Source organism: Gossypium arboreum, chromosome 6 (genome assembly GCF_025698485.1).
Source record: "Gossypium arboreum isolate Shixiya-1 chromosome 6, ASM2569848v2, whole genome shotgun sequence".
Lineage (NCBI taxonomy): Eukaryota > Viridiplantae > Streptophyta > Magnoliopsida > Malvales > Malvaceae > Gossypium > Gossypium arboreum.
Window position 1 is genome coordinate 133760153 of NC_069075.1, and position 13884 is coordinate 133774036.

The 13884-nt window shown below is 33.8% G+C and overlaps 1 long non-coding RNA gene across 5 annotated transcripts; it reads left to right on the top strand.

The window, feature by feature from the left end:
- The first annotated feature begins 8628 nt into the window (after positions 1 to 8628).
- Positions 8629 to 13448, top strand: LOC108459179 (uncharacterized). Of its 5 annotated transcripts, none has more exons than XR_001867335.2 (5): positions 8630 to 8892; positions 9105 to 9304; positions 9413 to 9519; positions 9602 to 9959; positions 13326 to 13448. It is a non-coding gene; the product is annotated as an uncharacterized LOC108459179 (long non-coding RNA). The 5 variants fall into 5 exon arrangements; XR_008284369.1 differs by having other exon boundaries at positions 9440 to 9519; XR_001867334.2 differs by having other exon boundaries at positions 9457 to 9519.
- Positions 13449 to 13884: the final 436 nt, after the last annotated feature.

Genomic DNA, 13884 nt, shown 5'->3' on the forward strand with positions numbered 1-13884 from the left:
TTTTATTTTATTTTTAAATTACCTAATTAAATTAAATTGTATCTAAAGTTTTATTTTATTTTATTTTATTTTAATCACGAAAAAACTTTTGTCTACTTTTATTTTACTTTTAAATTACCTAATTAAATTAAATTGTATTTAAAGTTTTATTTTATTTTATTTTATTCATGAAAAACTTTTGTCTACTTTTATTTTATTTTTAAATGACCTAATTAAATTAAATTGTATTTAAAGTTTTATTTTAAATATTATTTTATTTTATTTTAATCACGAAGAATATTTTGTCTACTTTTATTTTATTTTTAAATTACCTAATTAAAATAACTCATTAATTCTGAGTTGATTTAGCATTCATGTGACTCAATAAAAATAACCATAATTGAGCACACATGATAGACTTAATTCAAAATAAATAATTAACTCTAAACTTGTAAATTTATTCTAATAACCAATTCTTCACTTCCCTTGTGTTTTCCCATCAACACAATCACAATCCCATCAACATAAATATATATATATATCATATTTACATAATTTACATAACTTACATAATACATAAATATATATCATATCTTACATAATTTACATAATTCGGATAACTTACATAATTTACATAACTTACATAATATATAAATATATATCATATCATAACTTACATAACTTAATTAGAGTTATAAATAAACAACTTACCCGTGTAATTTATTGTCAACTTTAGAATTCAAGAACTACGAAATGGATAGGAGTTGGATGAAATTATCAAGGGTAAGCAACGCTTATCGAAATGGAGTACAAACTTTTCTAAATTTTGCATTTCAAAATGCAAGCCAAGAGAATATGATTCTTTGCCTATGTAAGAAGTGTGGCAACATCAATTGGCATATTCGTGAAGTTGTCTACGAACATCTAATTGTTGATGGCTTTATTCGGGGGTATAAAAAATAGATTTTCCATGGAGAGTGAACATCTAGTGGAACTTCTTCAACGATTAATCCGACTTATCCTGATATTGATTACCACCAGTATGTTAGACAAGATGACATAGAAGGTATGTTGCGAGATGCATTTAATATGCACAGTCATGGTGAGCAATCGTTTGCACCTGACTTTATTGCATCCGATGATTGTAATATTAGTGGAAATGTTTTTTGCGAATCAGGAACAAGTGCACCTGATGAGGAGCCAAATGAAGAAGCGGCGAAGTTCTACAATTTACTTAATGAAATGAACGGAGAACTTTACGAGGGATCAAAATATTCGAAATTGTCCTTGTGCATTCATCTATTTCACTTAAAATGTTTGGGAGGGTGGACTGGAAACTCTTTTACAATGCTGCTAGAGTTTCTGAGAGAGATGTTTCCTTTTGCAAAAATCCCCCAATCTTGTCAAGATATGAAGAGACTAATAAAATATTTGGGCCTTGGGTACGATAAAATTCATAGTTGCCCAAATGACTGCATGTTGTACTGGGGTGATCAGAAAAACCAATAGTCTTGTAATGTTTGCAGTAAGTCTCGTTGGATGAATGGGAATATAGAAGATGTGAAAGCGGATGAAGGTGGGGCACAGTTAAAAAAGAAGCCAGTCAAGGTTTTGCGATATTTTCCCCTAATACAAAGACTTAAAAGGCTTTTCATGTCGTCAAAGACGGCTGAATCTATGAGGTGGCATAATGGTCAACGGATCGATGATGGATTATTAAGACATCCTGCGGATTCTTTAGCTTGGAAAACATTTGACAGTAAATTTCCAAGCTTTGCAAGTGATCCTCAGAATGTGAGGCTTGGGCTAGCAGCTGACGGCTTTAATCCATTTAAAATCATGAGTACTTAGTACAGTACTTGGCCTGTAGTGCTTGTTCGTTACAATTTGCCTCCATGGATTTACATGAAGCAATCTTCATTTATTTTATCAATGATTATTCCTGGAGAGAAAGGTCCCGGAAATGATATCGACATCTATTTGCAGCCACTTATTGAAGAGTTAAAACAATTATGGTCTGGTGTTGAGACATTGATGTATTGAGAAAGGAGAGCTTTAATTTACATGCAGCTTTGTTGTGGATAATTAATGATTTTCAGGTTTATGCTAATTTATCAGGTTTGAGTACTAAAGGATATTATGCTTGTCCTTGTTATACTGCGCAAACTTGTTCGAAGTTGTTGTACAATGGGAAGAAGTTCTTTTACATAGGCCATCGTCGGTGGTTAGATGGAAATCATAAATTTAGATTTCAGAGGACTCTATTTGATCTGATGAAGAGTACGAGGAGCTCTGAAAGCGCACCGTTGGATCTGAAATCTTGTTTATGTTAAAAGATATCAACTTTAGTTATGGGAAGATGAATCAACCACCTAACACACAAACAAAGAGAAGATCGAGGGATGAATCTGATGATGTATCTGACGAAGAGGATGATCCTAATGAGGCGGACTTGTAGAAAAAAAAGAGTATTTTTTTTTGAGTTGCCTTATTGGGAGTACAACATTTTACACAACAATCTTGATGTCATGCATATTGAGAAAAATGTCTGCGAGAACATAATTGGGACAATTTTGAATGTCGATGGAAAATCAAAAGACAATCTTCAGAGTCGACTTGATTTAGTTGACATGAGAATTTGGCGTGATCATCCTCAAGTACTTCCGAATGGGAAATATCGGTTGTCGCCTTCTATTTTTTCAATGTCAAAGGAAGAGAAAGAAGTATTCTGCATGGTGTTGAAGGATATAGAGGTCCCAGATGCGTATGGGTCAAATATATCTCGATGTGTGAGTCTTAAAGATCGAAGATTATATTCATTAAAATTACATGATTATCACATCTTGATGCAAGATTACTCCCAGTTGCTTTACGTTGCTGTATGTCAAAAAACAAAACATCCTGTATAATTGAACTATCCAATATAATGAAAGCTATTTGTGGCAAAGTTTTGGATGTTGAAGAACTTGAGAAAGTACATGATTGAGCAGCTTTGACTTTATGCAATTTGGAGAAGATATTTCCACCTTCCTTCTTCACTATTATGGTGTACTTGGTAATCCATCTCCCTCACGAAGCAATACTTGGTGGACCTATTTTTTATCGATGGATGTATCCTATAGAAAGGTGCTAATTTATTTCTCAAGTATTCATTTATTCACCTCTATACATTTAGTTACAACTTTTGATAAATATTGTATATCATGTTTAGGTTCCTAAGCAAATTGAAGTCATATTGTCGCAATAAGTGTTATCTAGAAGGATCAAATGCTGAAGGCTACTTGGTAGAGGAGTGCATGACCTTCTGTTCTAGATATTTAGAAGATGTTGAAACACGATCGAATAGACCAAGTAGAAATGATGGGCTCAATGATCATAACTTGGCCGAAACTTATTTATTCCAAAGTTGTGGAGAACCAATCGGCAAAGTTGAAATTGCAGAATTAGATGATATATCGTGGATACAAGCACATCGATATGTAATTTTTCACCATGATTCAATTCAACCATTACGTAAGTAAGTTCTAAAATTTCCTCAGATATTCATCGTTTTGATTTGTTTATCTTCTAACCAATTAAACTTTTTTTTAACATAGTGAGTACAAAAAGATTTTGAGATCTCGTGCACGCTCTCGAAGATTACAATATCGAGAGATTAATAAGTTATTCACAGAATCTTTTCATGAATGGTTAAGCCAAATGGTATGTAACTGAAGTCAATAAGTTACATATAATCACGAAATTTAGTTAATCAAATATGAACGTTTTTACATAATACATTTATAATTACTCAATTTACTTTTGATTCAATAGTTTAGAGTGGGAAGGACGTCAATGATGAAGTTAAATGGCTTTTCCAAGGTCCGAACAGAGTAATAAAAAGATATAGTGCATTCCTCATCAATGGATACAGATTTCATACAAAATATAGCGAGAGAATAAGGAGAACTCAAAATTGTGGAATTGTTGTCAATTCTTCAATTACAAGTTATGCTAGTGCTAGGGACAGTAATCTGATTGAGGGTAATGTGGAGTATTACGAACTTGTTACCGACATTATTGAGTTGGATTACTATGGCAGATGGAAAGTTGCCTTATTTCAGTGTGATTGGGCTGATGTTAATACTGCTCGTGGAATTAAAAAAGATCAATTTGGTTTTACAATGGCTAATTTCTCTTGCTTGATTTACACTGGACAACAATTGATGGATGAGCCATATGTATTTTCCTCTCAAGTGAAACAAGTTTTTTATTTGAAAGATCCAACTGATGAGGGTTGGTATGTTGTACTCCGGACCCCTAGAGACTTGTTTGACATGGGTAATGGAAGTAGAGATGACATTGTCGAAAGATCAAAAACATTACCTTTTCCAGAACAAAACTTAGATGAAAATATCCCTAGTACTAGTACACAACATCAATGGGTTCAACATGATGTGGATGAAGATATTTATGAATAATGATATAGTAAGATTTTACAATTTTTTAATTATATAGGATATTATAATTTTAATCTTGGTCATGTTATATCATTTAACTATTTTATATGTACTATTATTGTTGTAATTTGTTACTAAAACTTCAACTATTTTATGTGTATTGCAGGAAAAATGCGTAGAAGAAGATTACGAGATTTAAGTATTGTCCAGAATACTCTAAATTCAGAAGAAGCAAATACTGAACAGCAGACAGTTGTTGGATCTTCGAATGTGTCGGAGATACTTGACGAGCTTGGAGAATTTCAAAGTAATGTTAAGTTCATTTTACATGTGTTGACTTTTATTATTGATTTATTTCTCAATTTTAATATAATAATAGTATATGGTTTTTTAGCTGAAAGTGGTGGGACGCACAGAGGTCGAGGACGTACGCTGCTTAAAGATTTATACGACTTAGATCCTATCGAGCGTGTCAAAGTAATTAGAAACAGTCATGGTCAGCCTGTTGGATCTGAAGCTTGACTTTTAGCAGGCTATTTGGGCATTTTAGCACGAAATACCAATATGTTGCCCATCAACTACGAATCATGGCATCACATGCCTGATACCTACAAAAATCAGGCTCTCGCTAATATTAAGGTAACAAAATGTGAATGTAATTTATAATACTTTGGTTTAAGTTTCATTTATATTTACATTCTAAACTTGTGTTTTTTTAAGAGAGATTTGCTTTAGAGGTCTCCGATGACTATATTAAGAAGGCATTGGGTAAAAAATGGAGAGACAATAAAAGCACTTTGAAAAAATAATATTTTCAGAAAGATATAAGCCTCGAGGAAAAATTGCGAAATGTCCCATCGGGAATGCTGAGGTACCAATGGGAAGATGCGGTTAGATTCTGGAATTCAAAGAAAGGAGAGGTATTACGTACTTCCAAACTCTTATAATTTTTTTGGTATATACTGTTTACTATATACGCAATAATAATTTCATTATGTAGGACCGTGAGCGAGTTGGAACAAGCAGCAGACAAAAACAAAAATTCACGCACACGGCAAGGTCGAGAAGTTTTGCTTTTGTAGCTGAGGCCGATGTATTATGAATTTATTAATTCTGTCAAATATTAATGACTTTCTACTATTAAATAATATTTTTAATACTATATTGTAGGAAGTCTCGTCCGGTCAAAAAGTTGGACGCCTTCAGCTTTTTGAGATTACGCATAGGAAGAAAGATGGATCTCCTATGACATCCGAAGCTGGAGAAATTATGGTATATTTATTTAATAAAATTTGATTTATTATAAATATTTATAATGTTTAATTATAATGGTTTAATTCGTCGTTAGTACTTTTAAATAATGTTAAGTTATGTTGCATTCCTTTTTATTATATATTTCGTTTCTAACTTTTGATTGATTTATTAGGAGAAACTAAAGGAGAAGAAGGCGGAGTATGAAGTGATTGCTTCGACTGATAGTTCTGTTAATCTTGAGAACATTGATAATAGAATTATCACTGAAGTTTTGGGTCCTGAAAGATACGACCGGGTTCAATTTCAAGGATCTGGTGTTACCCCGACCCAATATTTTGGATCCAGCTCCCAGCAATACATGCCTTCCGGGAGTCAAACTCAAGCTGAAGTTCAGAGGTTAAGAGACTAGATAGCTCAGATGCAAGCGAACACGGTTGAACAAATTGCCGAGGTTCAAAGAAAATATGAAGAACTTCAGCAACAACTTAGATCAGAAGTAGCAGAGAGGGAGGCAGCAGCAGCAGCGAGAGAGGCAGAGTAGAACAGAAAGTACGATGAGCTCCAGCTACAGCTTCAGCATATGATGCAGATGTTTCAGCAGTCGCAAAAGCCGCCATCTTAGACATTAGTTTTCTCGTTGTAACAATGTTTTTAACATTTTCACATTTAACATTATTGTAAGAATATTTTGAGTTTTACTTTATTTATTAATATCATATATCTTTCGTTAAATTTGAAATATCATTTAGATTTAATGTTTTGGTTGTATTTTGCATGCTAAATTTGCTGTTTGGTTGCATTTCATGCTATATTTGCTATTTTTGGTTAGATTTAATGCAGGAAGGGTTGGATATTGGTGAAAAATGTGGATTTCAAATCTGCCAAAATTAGCGGCATTTGTGAAAAAAACGCTGCTAAAAGGCATGGTTTTTAGCAGTGCTTTCCCCACAAACGCCGTTAAAAGCCATGGCTTTTAGCGACGCTTTCCCTATCATGGCTTTTAGCGGCTTTTTTTGGATAAATGCCGCAAATTTTTGAGGCGTTTCCTATAGCGGCGTTTTTTGCAGCGCTTGTGAAAACGCCACTAAGGGCTAAAAAAAGCGCCACTAAAAGTCTGTTTTCTTGTAGTGAAATCATCAACTAAGTGCACACTTATTCATATCCAACATGCCAAAATCATCACTTTAACAATCAACAATATGCCACATTGAAGCCATAATTCAATCATGAAACAACAACCATTCCTTACCAATCATGCCAAGTTATTCATTCCTAAACATACATGTGCAACCATCATTTCTATAAATAAAATATCAATAGGCAAAGTTCATCAGATGGTCTAAAACATATGTATCTATTTCATCAAGCAAAACATAACATTACCAATGCTTTTAACCATTTCAAATCACAATTCAATCACACCAAATACAACATTTACCTAACACAACCAAAATCATCACAAGGTTACATATATAAGTTTATACACAACCAAAATGCCAAAACATGATCACTATTTGCAAAGACTATCCATCCTATATACATGCCACAAGTAACCAACTCAAAAACATCAAAAGTCTACCAAAATGAGAAACGGTAGGTATGAGCTTCTCGCTGATCCGATTGACACGATCCAGACGTCCAAAATCTATAAGGGAGTAAAAATATGAGTAAGTATATAAAATACTTAGTAAGCTCATACATTATAACAATTTCTTACCTCATATCCTTATTACATACAATATCATTTTGAACAATTATACTTATCAATGTTCAACAACATCATTAAACATGTAAGGTTATGAGGTCAAACACAAATATAACGAAAATTTATTCATATTTTCACTTCAAGCCAACTTATGCTTGTACCCCAAAACATATACATTACTTAGCCAACCTTCAAAGGTATATCATTGCTTTATATTCTCAATCTTTTTCTATGAAGCTTTGTAAAAGAACTTTGTATACAGGTTAAGGCAATAGTGTTGAGTTACCCATTAGGATTAAAACTACACGATGAATAGCTGGCCAAGACTTAATATTCTTGTATTCTCGAGTCTGTAACATATGCATGAGCTTGAAACCTAAATTTGTATTATTGAGTCCGCAACATATATAGGACCTCGAAACTTATTCTCGTATTCTCGAGTTCACAACATATGCAGGAGCTTGGAACCTATTCTTTTATTCTCGAGTTCACAACATATGCAGGAGCTTGGAACCTATTCTTTTATTCTCGAGTCCACAACATTGCAGGAGCTTGAAACATAGGCAAAACTCATTACTTGGTATAAGAGATTTTTACTAATTTCATTGGGATTTATCTCACGTTATAACACGATTCCAATTCACCAACAATCGGTATTAAAAATCTAATATAACACATCAATGTAAAAAATTTAAATAATACTGCATGAACTAGCGATTTAACTAACAAGGACTAGTAGACAATTTTTCCTTTTCCTCGTACGTCCTCCGATTGTTGAAATTCTTGATCTAAGGTATAAATTGATTTAACTAAACAATCTGAATAACAAATAATAGTATATGAACATCGTATAATAGTTCAATGTTTTTTATTATACAACAAATCTCCAAATTTTGTATTTACCACAATTTAGTCGCTAAAACCAAAACTAATATAACTTTCATATCTGAGCTTTGATTTTGAAATTGGTCTCATTTAAATCCTCCAACAGTCCAATAGAACAAAAAAATTTAGAATATTCACACACATTTTGAACTTATTGCATTTTAGTCCCTAAGTTCAAAACTAACAACTTTTACCTTACAAACTAGTCCGTTAACATTTTTTTTGAAGCTAATAATCAGGTTGGGCTTTTATATAAAGATAAACAGAAATAAAACACATAGTCCAGAATAAATAGAACAAAACATGAGAGAGGGCCCAAAATTTAAACTGGCCCGGGTAAGAAAAATATCCTAAAACTAAAATAAAAAAGAATACTCTAGAATATCATTATTATCACCGCCATTTTGCCCAGTCAGAGAACTCTGGCTCTTTTCATTCTATCATTCTTTCATTTCTTTCTTAATGGCGTTTTTAGTTTTCAAGGAAAACTTTTATCACAAAAAAACTATTGATCTGATCATTTTGAAACTTTCTTCTCTTTCTCTATATCTCCTTTCGTCTTCAATCCAGTTTTCTCGCACTATCAGTTTCTTTCTGATTTTCAGCATATCTAGGGACGCTTTCTACTAGGTACACCTCTTCCTTTTTCTTTAACGATTATGTTGCTAGTATATAAGCTAAACCATTTGCTGATCTTGGGGATATTCAAACCTTAAATTTCTAGATCTAGACGTTAACTGTTGAATATCATGTATATATGCCCCTACTTGCGATTTATCATGCCTTTTGGTCTTGCATTTTTTGATTATTGATATTGAGTCACCTTCAATTATGATTTCCAGCCATTGCATGTCGATTCTTACTTGGGCTACTTTACGGCAATTGAGCACTTCAGCAGCGAAGGCGAATATCACTCCTTGATAAATTTCTGAGCAAGATAGGAGGATAAACTCTTTACTGTTTCTGACCACAATCCCTGAAGCCAATTGAAGATGTCGCTCATCGTATGCTCCATCGAAGTTGATTTTCACTAATTGACCAGGTGGGTATTTCCATTTTTTGACCTCTTTTGAAATTTTGAGAGTTTTTTTTTCAACACCGTTTAGTTATTTAATATAATTGTGTAAAAAACTTGCTATCTCCTTACCAGTTCTGCTTATCTTGTCATGTATTCGAGCATTTCTATCTCCCCAGATGGTCCATAGCACACAGCAAAATAGTCTGCGTTAAGAGAGAAGGTAGTGAGCGAAGACTCAGGTGAGCCACTGTAAAAACTCTAAATTAAGTTCCTGTTTAAAATTCGGGATTGATAATGCTCTCTAAACTGACGCTGAAACAGGGCATTCATGGAAGAGGTGATCCATAATTTCTGCTCCTTCTCCACATCGAAGGCATGTTGAACTGTTTACTAGCTTCTTGTGTTACATGTTAACCCGTGTAGGCAAATAATTCCATGAAATTTTCCAGGTTGTAATCTTAATTTTTGTAGGTAGATTTAGAAGCCATAGTTTTTTTTGTAAAAATCCCTGTAGTCAGTGTGTAAAGCATAAGCTCTAGGATCAGAAATTTGTAATAGTTTATAGGCACTACGAACCAAGTACTCTCCTGAAGGTTCACTGCTCCACGCCAAGAAATCATCATGAGGTTCTTTCGCCAAAGGGATACGGAGTACCTTTTCTGCTTCTTATTTCAGAAAGGTATTGACAATCATCTCTATTTTCCAGTTCCTTTCATTATTATTAATTAACTCGGAAACTTTATAATCTCGCGTATTAAAAGCAACTGACGATAATCTAAAATTTCTTGCATTTGGAATCTAAGTATCATTAATAACTGAAATGTTCGTACCCGTGCCCACCTTCCAGTAAAGTCCTTTTGCCAAAATATCGTTCGTAGACCATATACTTCTCCACACATAATAACTCTTATTCCCCAAACGTGAATTTAAGAAATCAACATTTGGGAAATATTTCGCTTTAAGTACTTGCACTACTAAAGATTTTGGGTTATTTAAAATCCTCCATCCTTGTTTTGCTAATAATGCGATATTAAATTAAGTCATACTCTTGAAGCCCATTCCTTCTTTTTCTTTAGGACGACACGTATGTTTCCACTGGCACCAATGTATTCTTTTTTTCCCATAGCCTTTTTGCCACTAAAATTTAGCAAAAATGTTTTCAAGCTCCCCACATAATGAATTCGATAGAAGAAAACAAGACATAACATAGGTTGGTATTGCCTGGAGCTCTGATTTGATAAAGACCTCCTTACCCCCTTGTGATAGTAACCTAGTACTCTATCCTTCAATTCACAAAAAGACCCTTTCTTTTAGATTTTGAAAAGACTCTTTCTTCGGTCTGCCGACTACATGAGGGAGTCCCAGGTACTTTTCCAGATTTTTTGAACTTCTTACACCTAGCAATGTCGAGATTTCTTCTTTTATGTCTCCTATTGTATTCGAGCTATAAAAAATCGTTAATTTATTAAAGTTCACACATTGGCCTGAACATCTTTCGTATTCGTTCAGTATTCCTTTCAATATCATTGCTCCCCTATTTGTTGCTTCACCGAACAAAATACAATCGTCTGCGAATAATAAATGTGATATCTCTGGTCCTTTTTTGCTTACCTTTGTGCCTTTTTCAACAAACCCTCTCCCATTTCCAATCTCATCAACGATGAAAGAACCTCACTGCATATAAGAAAAAGAAACAGACTAAAGGGGTCGACTTGTCGAAGACCCCTAGTAGGTTGAAAAATTCTTCCCCTTTTTCCATTAATGTTTACTGCATAAGAAGTTGTGGTAATGCATTTCATAATTAGTGTCACTCATTCCCTTGCAAAGCCCATCTATAGCATTACTTCCTTTAGAAAGCCCCATTTGACTCTATCGTAAGCTTTGTTCATGTTTAGCTTCACCACCATATATCCTTTTTTTCCTGTGCACTTTTGACGAAAAGTGTGTAGAATTTTGTAAGCTAAAAGCATACTATCAGAAATTAATCTTCTGGGGACGAAAGCGCTTTGTGCATTATCAATACATCTCCCAATGACTTCTTGAAGGCTATTTACTATTGTTTTTGCCACAATTTTGTAAATGACCATACACAAACTAATAGGTCTATAATTAACAAGATTTGTGGGATTTAGGGCTTTTGGAATAAACACAATATCCGTTAGGTTAAGAGAGTTAAAATTCTGATCATTATTCAGAATTCCCAGGTAGAAATATTATTTTCAATACCCGTTAGAAGATGAGATAAATCCCCAACTTCATTTGACGCAAATAACTTCTGGAAAAAAAAAGTAGCAGCCTCCTTCATCTCTGAATCATCAGTAATTTCCCTCCCTTCATTCAATTTCAGCCTAGATATTGTGTTTATCCGTCTATGAATTGAGGTGTACTTGTGAAAAAAGGCTGAATTTTTATCCCCTAATTGAAGCCAATTTGCTCTTGCCCTTTGTTCCCAGTACATTTCATCTTTATCAATCTCCATATTAAGGTGAACTTTGGTATCAATAATCCTTGTCGTCGTTTCATCATCCCTTTCTTTGTCCATCAGCATTTCAAGTTCCTTAGTTAGCTTTCTCTTTAATCCCTCTTTCCCTTTTTTATTTGTGCTTGCCATCTCTTCAAATTGAATTGCAATCTTTCAAGTTACTCTTGTTAATGATTCCCATGATACCTTGATTTCTTGTTCGATAGACTCCTCCGTGATCCACCACACGTCAAATTTAAATTTTGGACTCTTTGTAAAAATGTTACCACTTTGTGTATTTAAAAGGAGAGGACAATGGTCCGACATTGAGTGAGGTAAATGTTGAATGCTGCCTATTGGAAAAAGATTCATCCATTTTTCATTCGCAACTCCCTTACCAAATGTTTCTTTGATGATTTTTTTCAGCAAATTCACCATTTCTTATGTGAACCAAACCCCCGAGTATCCTATGTCCACTAGTTGACATTCTTCTAAAGCCTCATGAAAGGCCTCTATTGTTCTCTTCTCTCTTTATATACCTCTACTTTTTCAAAGGAATACATGATTTCATTAAAGTTGCCACTTACTAACCAAGGATGATTTTGTTTTTGAACCAATTTTGTTAGCAGATTCCACATAGTATTCTTATTAATTAAATAAGGTGAACCGTAGAACCCCGTAAACCTTCAATCTTCTTTGACATTTTCCTCCTTTATTATTACATCAATGTGACTCTTTGAGAAACTTCTCAAATTAATCGTAATATCTTCTTTCCATGCCAAATATAGTCCACCACGAGAACATTCTACTTCAATGTCAATCCTGTTCATGAAACCACAGCTCCTTTTGACCTTTTCCATACGATTCTCATCACATTTTGTCTCCATTAAAAAGATCATGTGAGGATTATACTGCTTTAACAAATACTACAGCCTCTATACCATCCATGGACTCCCCAATTCACGAACATTCCAACATATGTTTTTCATTGCGTATGGTCGGCTTGCCTTTTGGTAGTCGCCGATCCATAAAATTTAGGAACATCATTTTGTTCCAAATTTTCAATCACCACACCTAAAGGAGCTTCACCTCGAGCATTTATTTCTTCATGTTTTAATCTTTTGCTCTATCTTCGTACGGGATTCCTGTACTACTTTTCCCATTGTCAAATTCTGGAGATTTTCTATTCCCTATAATGCTATCTTCCTTTCTTTGATTTGACATAACCCCTGGAACTATTCTTTTCCAGCTAGTCTTTTTGACTAGATTTAAAATTTTTTCCAACGACTGATGCTTTCATTCATCTCTCCAATTTTCCTCATGGTAGATACTTCCTTCTGCTTCTTTATCACCTCCTCTAACAATTGTAGTTTGTCTTGAGGCCTCCAATTCTTGTATTCCCATCTTCAGGTTTTTTAGTACAATTTGGCAATGATTTCGTGGTTCCTTGTATAAGAACATTGAGACACCCTCTTTTTTGAGAAAGAATTAAATCTCATACTCTCCTTCCTAATTAAGTCTGATTCAACTTTTAATGCCATAGAGTATGGTGGATCTTCTTTAATTCTATTTTTTTTTTTGCAGGATTTAGCCCAAGACAATCATTGAGACCATGCCTCATTCTTTCACATCCAAAACAAAAAATCGGTACCTTCTCATATTTAAAGGAAATCCACGATTTATTATTATTATTGATTGAGACAAAAATACCTCTTCAAAGGGGTTTCTGCACATCCAAGTTTATTCTTAGTCAACATAAATCACCAATAATTTCAGATCTAATTACTCCTCCAAAAGTAACTCCAGTGGCATGCAATAGACCTTTTTTTGTCGAATTTTGGTAAACATGAACCTATCTTAATCCAAAACGATGAAGAAATTTGCCGGATCTGATTTCTTTCTATCGATTTAATCAACAAATCAAATAATACAAGATTTTTACAAAATAACCATGGTCGTCCCTCCATAACTGTCTCTAGGTCTTCTTTTGAATCAAACACAATTAGAAAGAGATTTTGCCCTGCCAACTGGATCTCAAATTTTTTTCCTCGTCTTCCAGAAGCTTTTCATCTGTGCCCTAAAACTTTTCGGGTTGTAGGGTTTTTTTTTCCATATAGTGCAGATCAGAGTAGGTTTAACATTC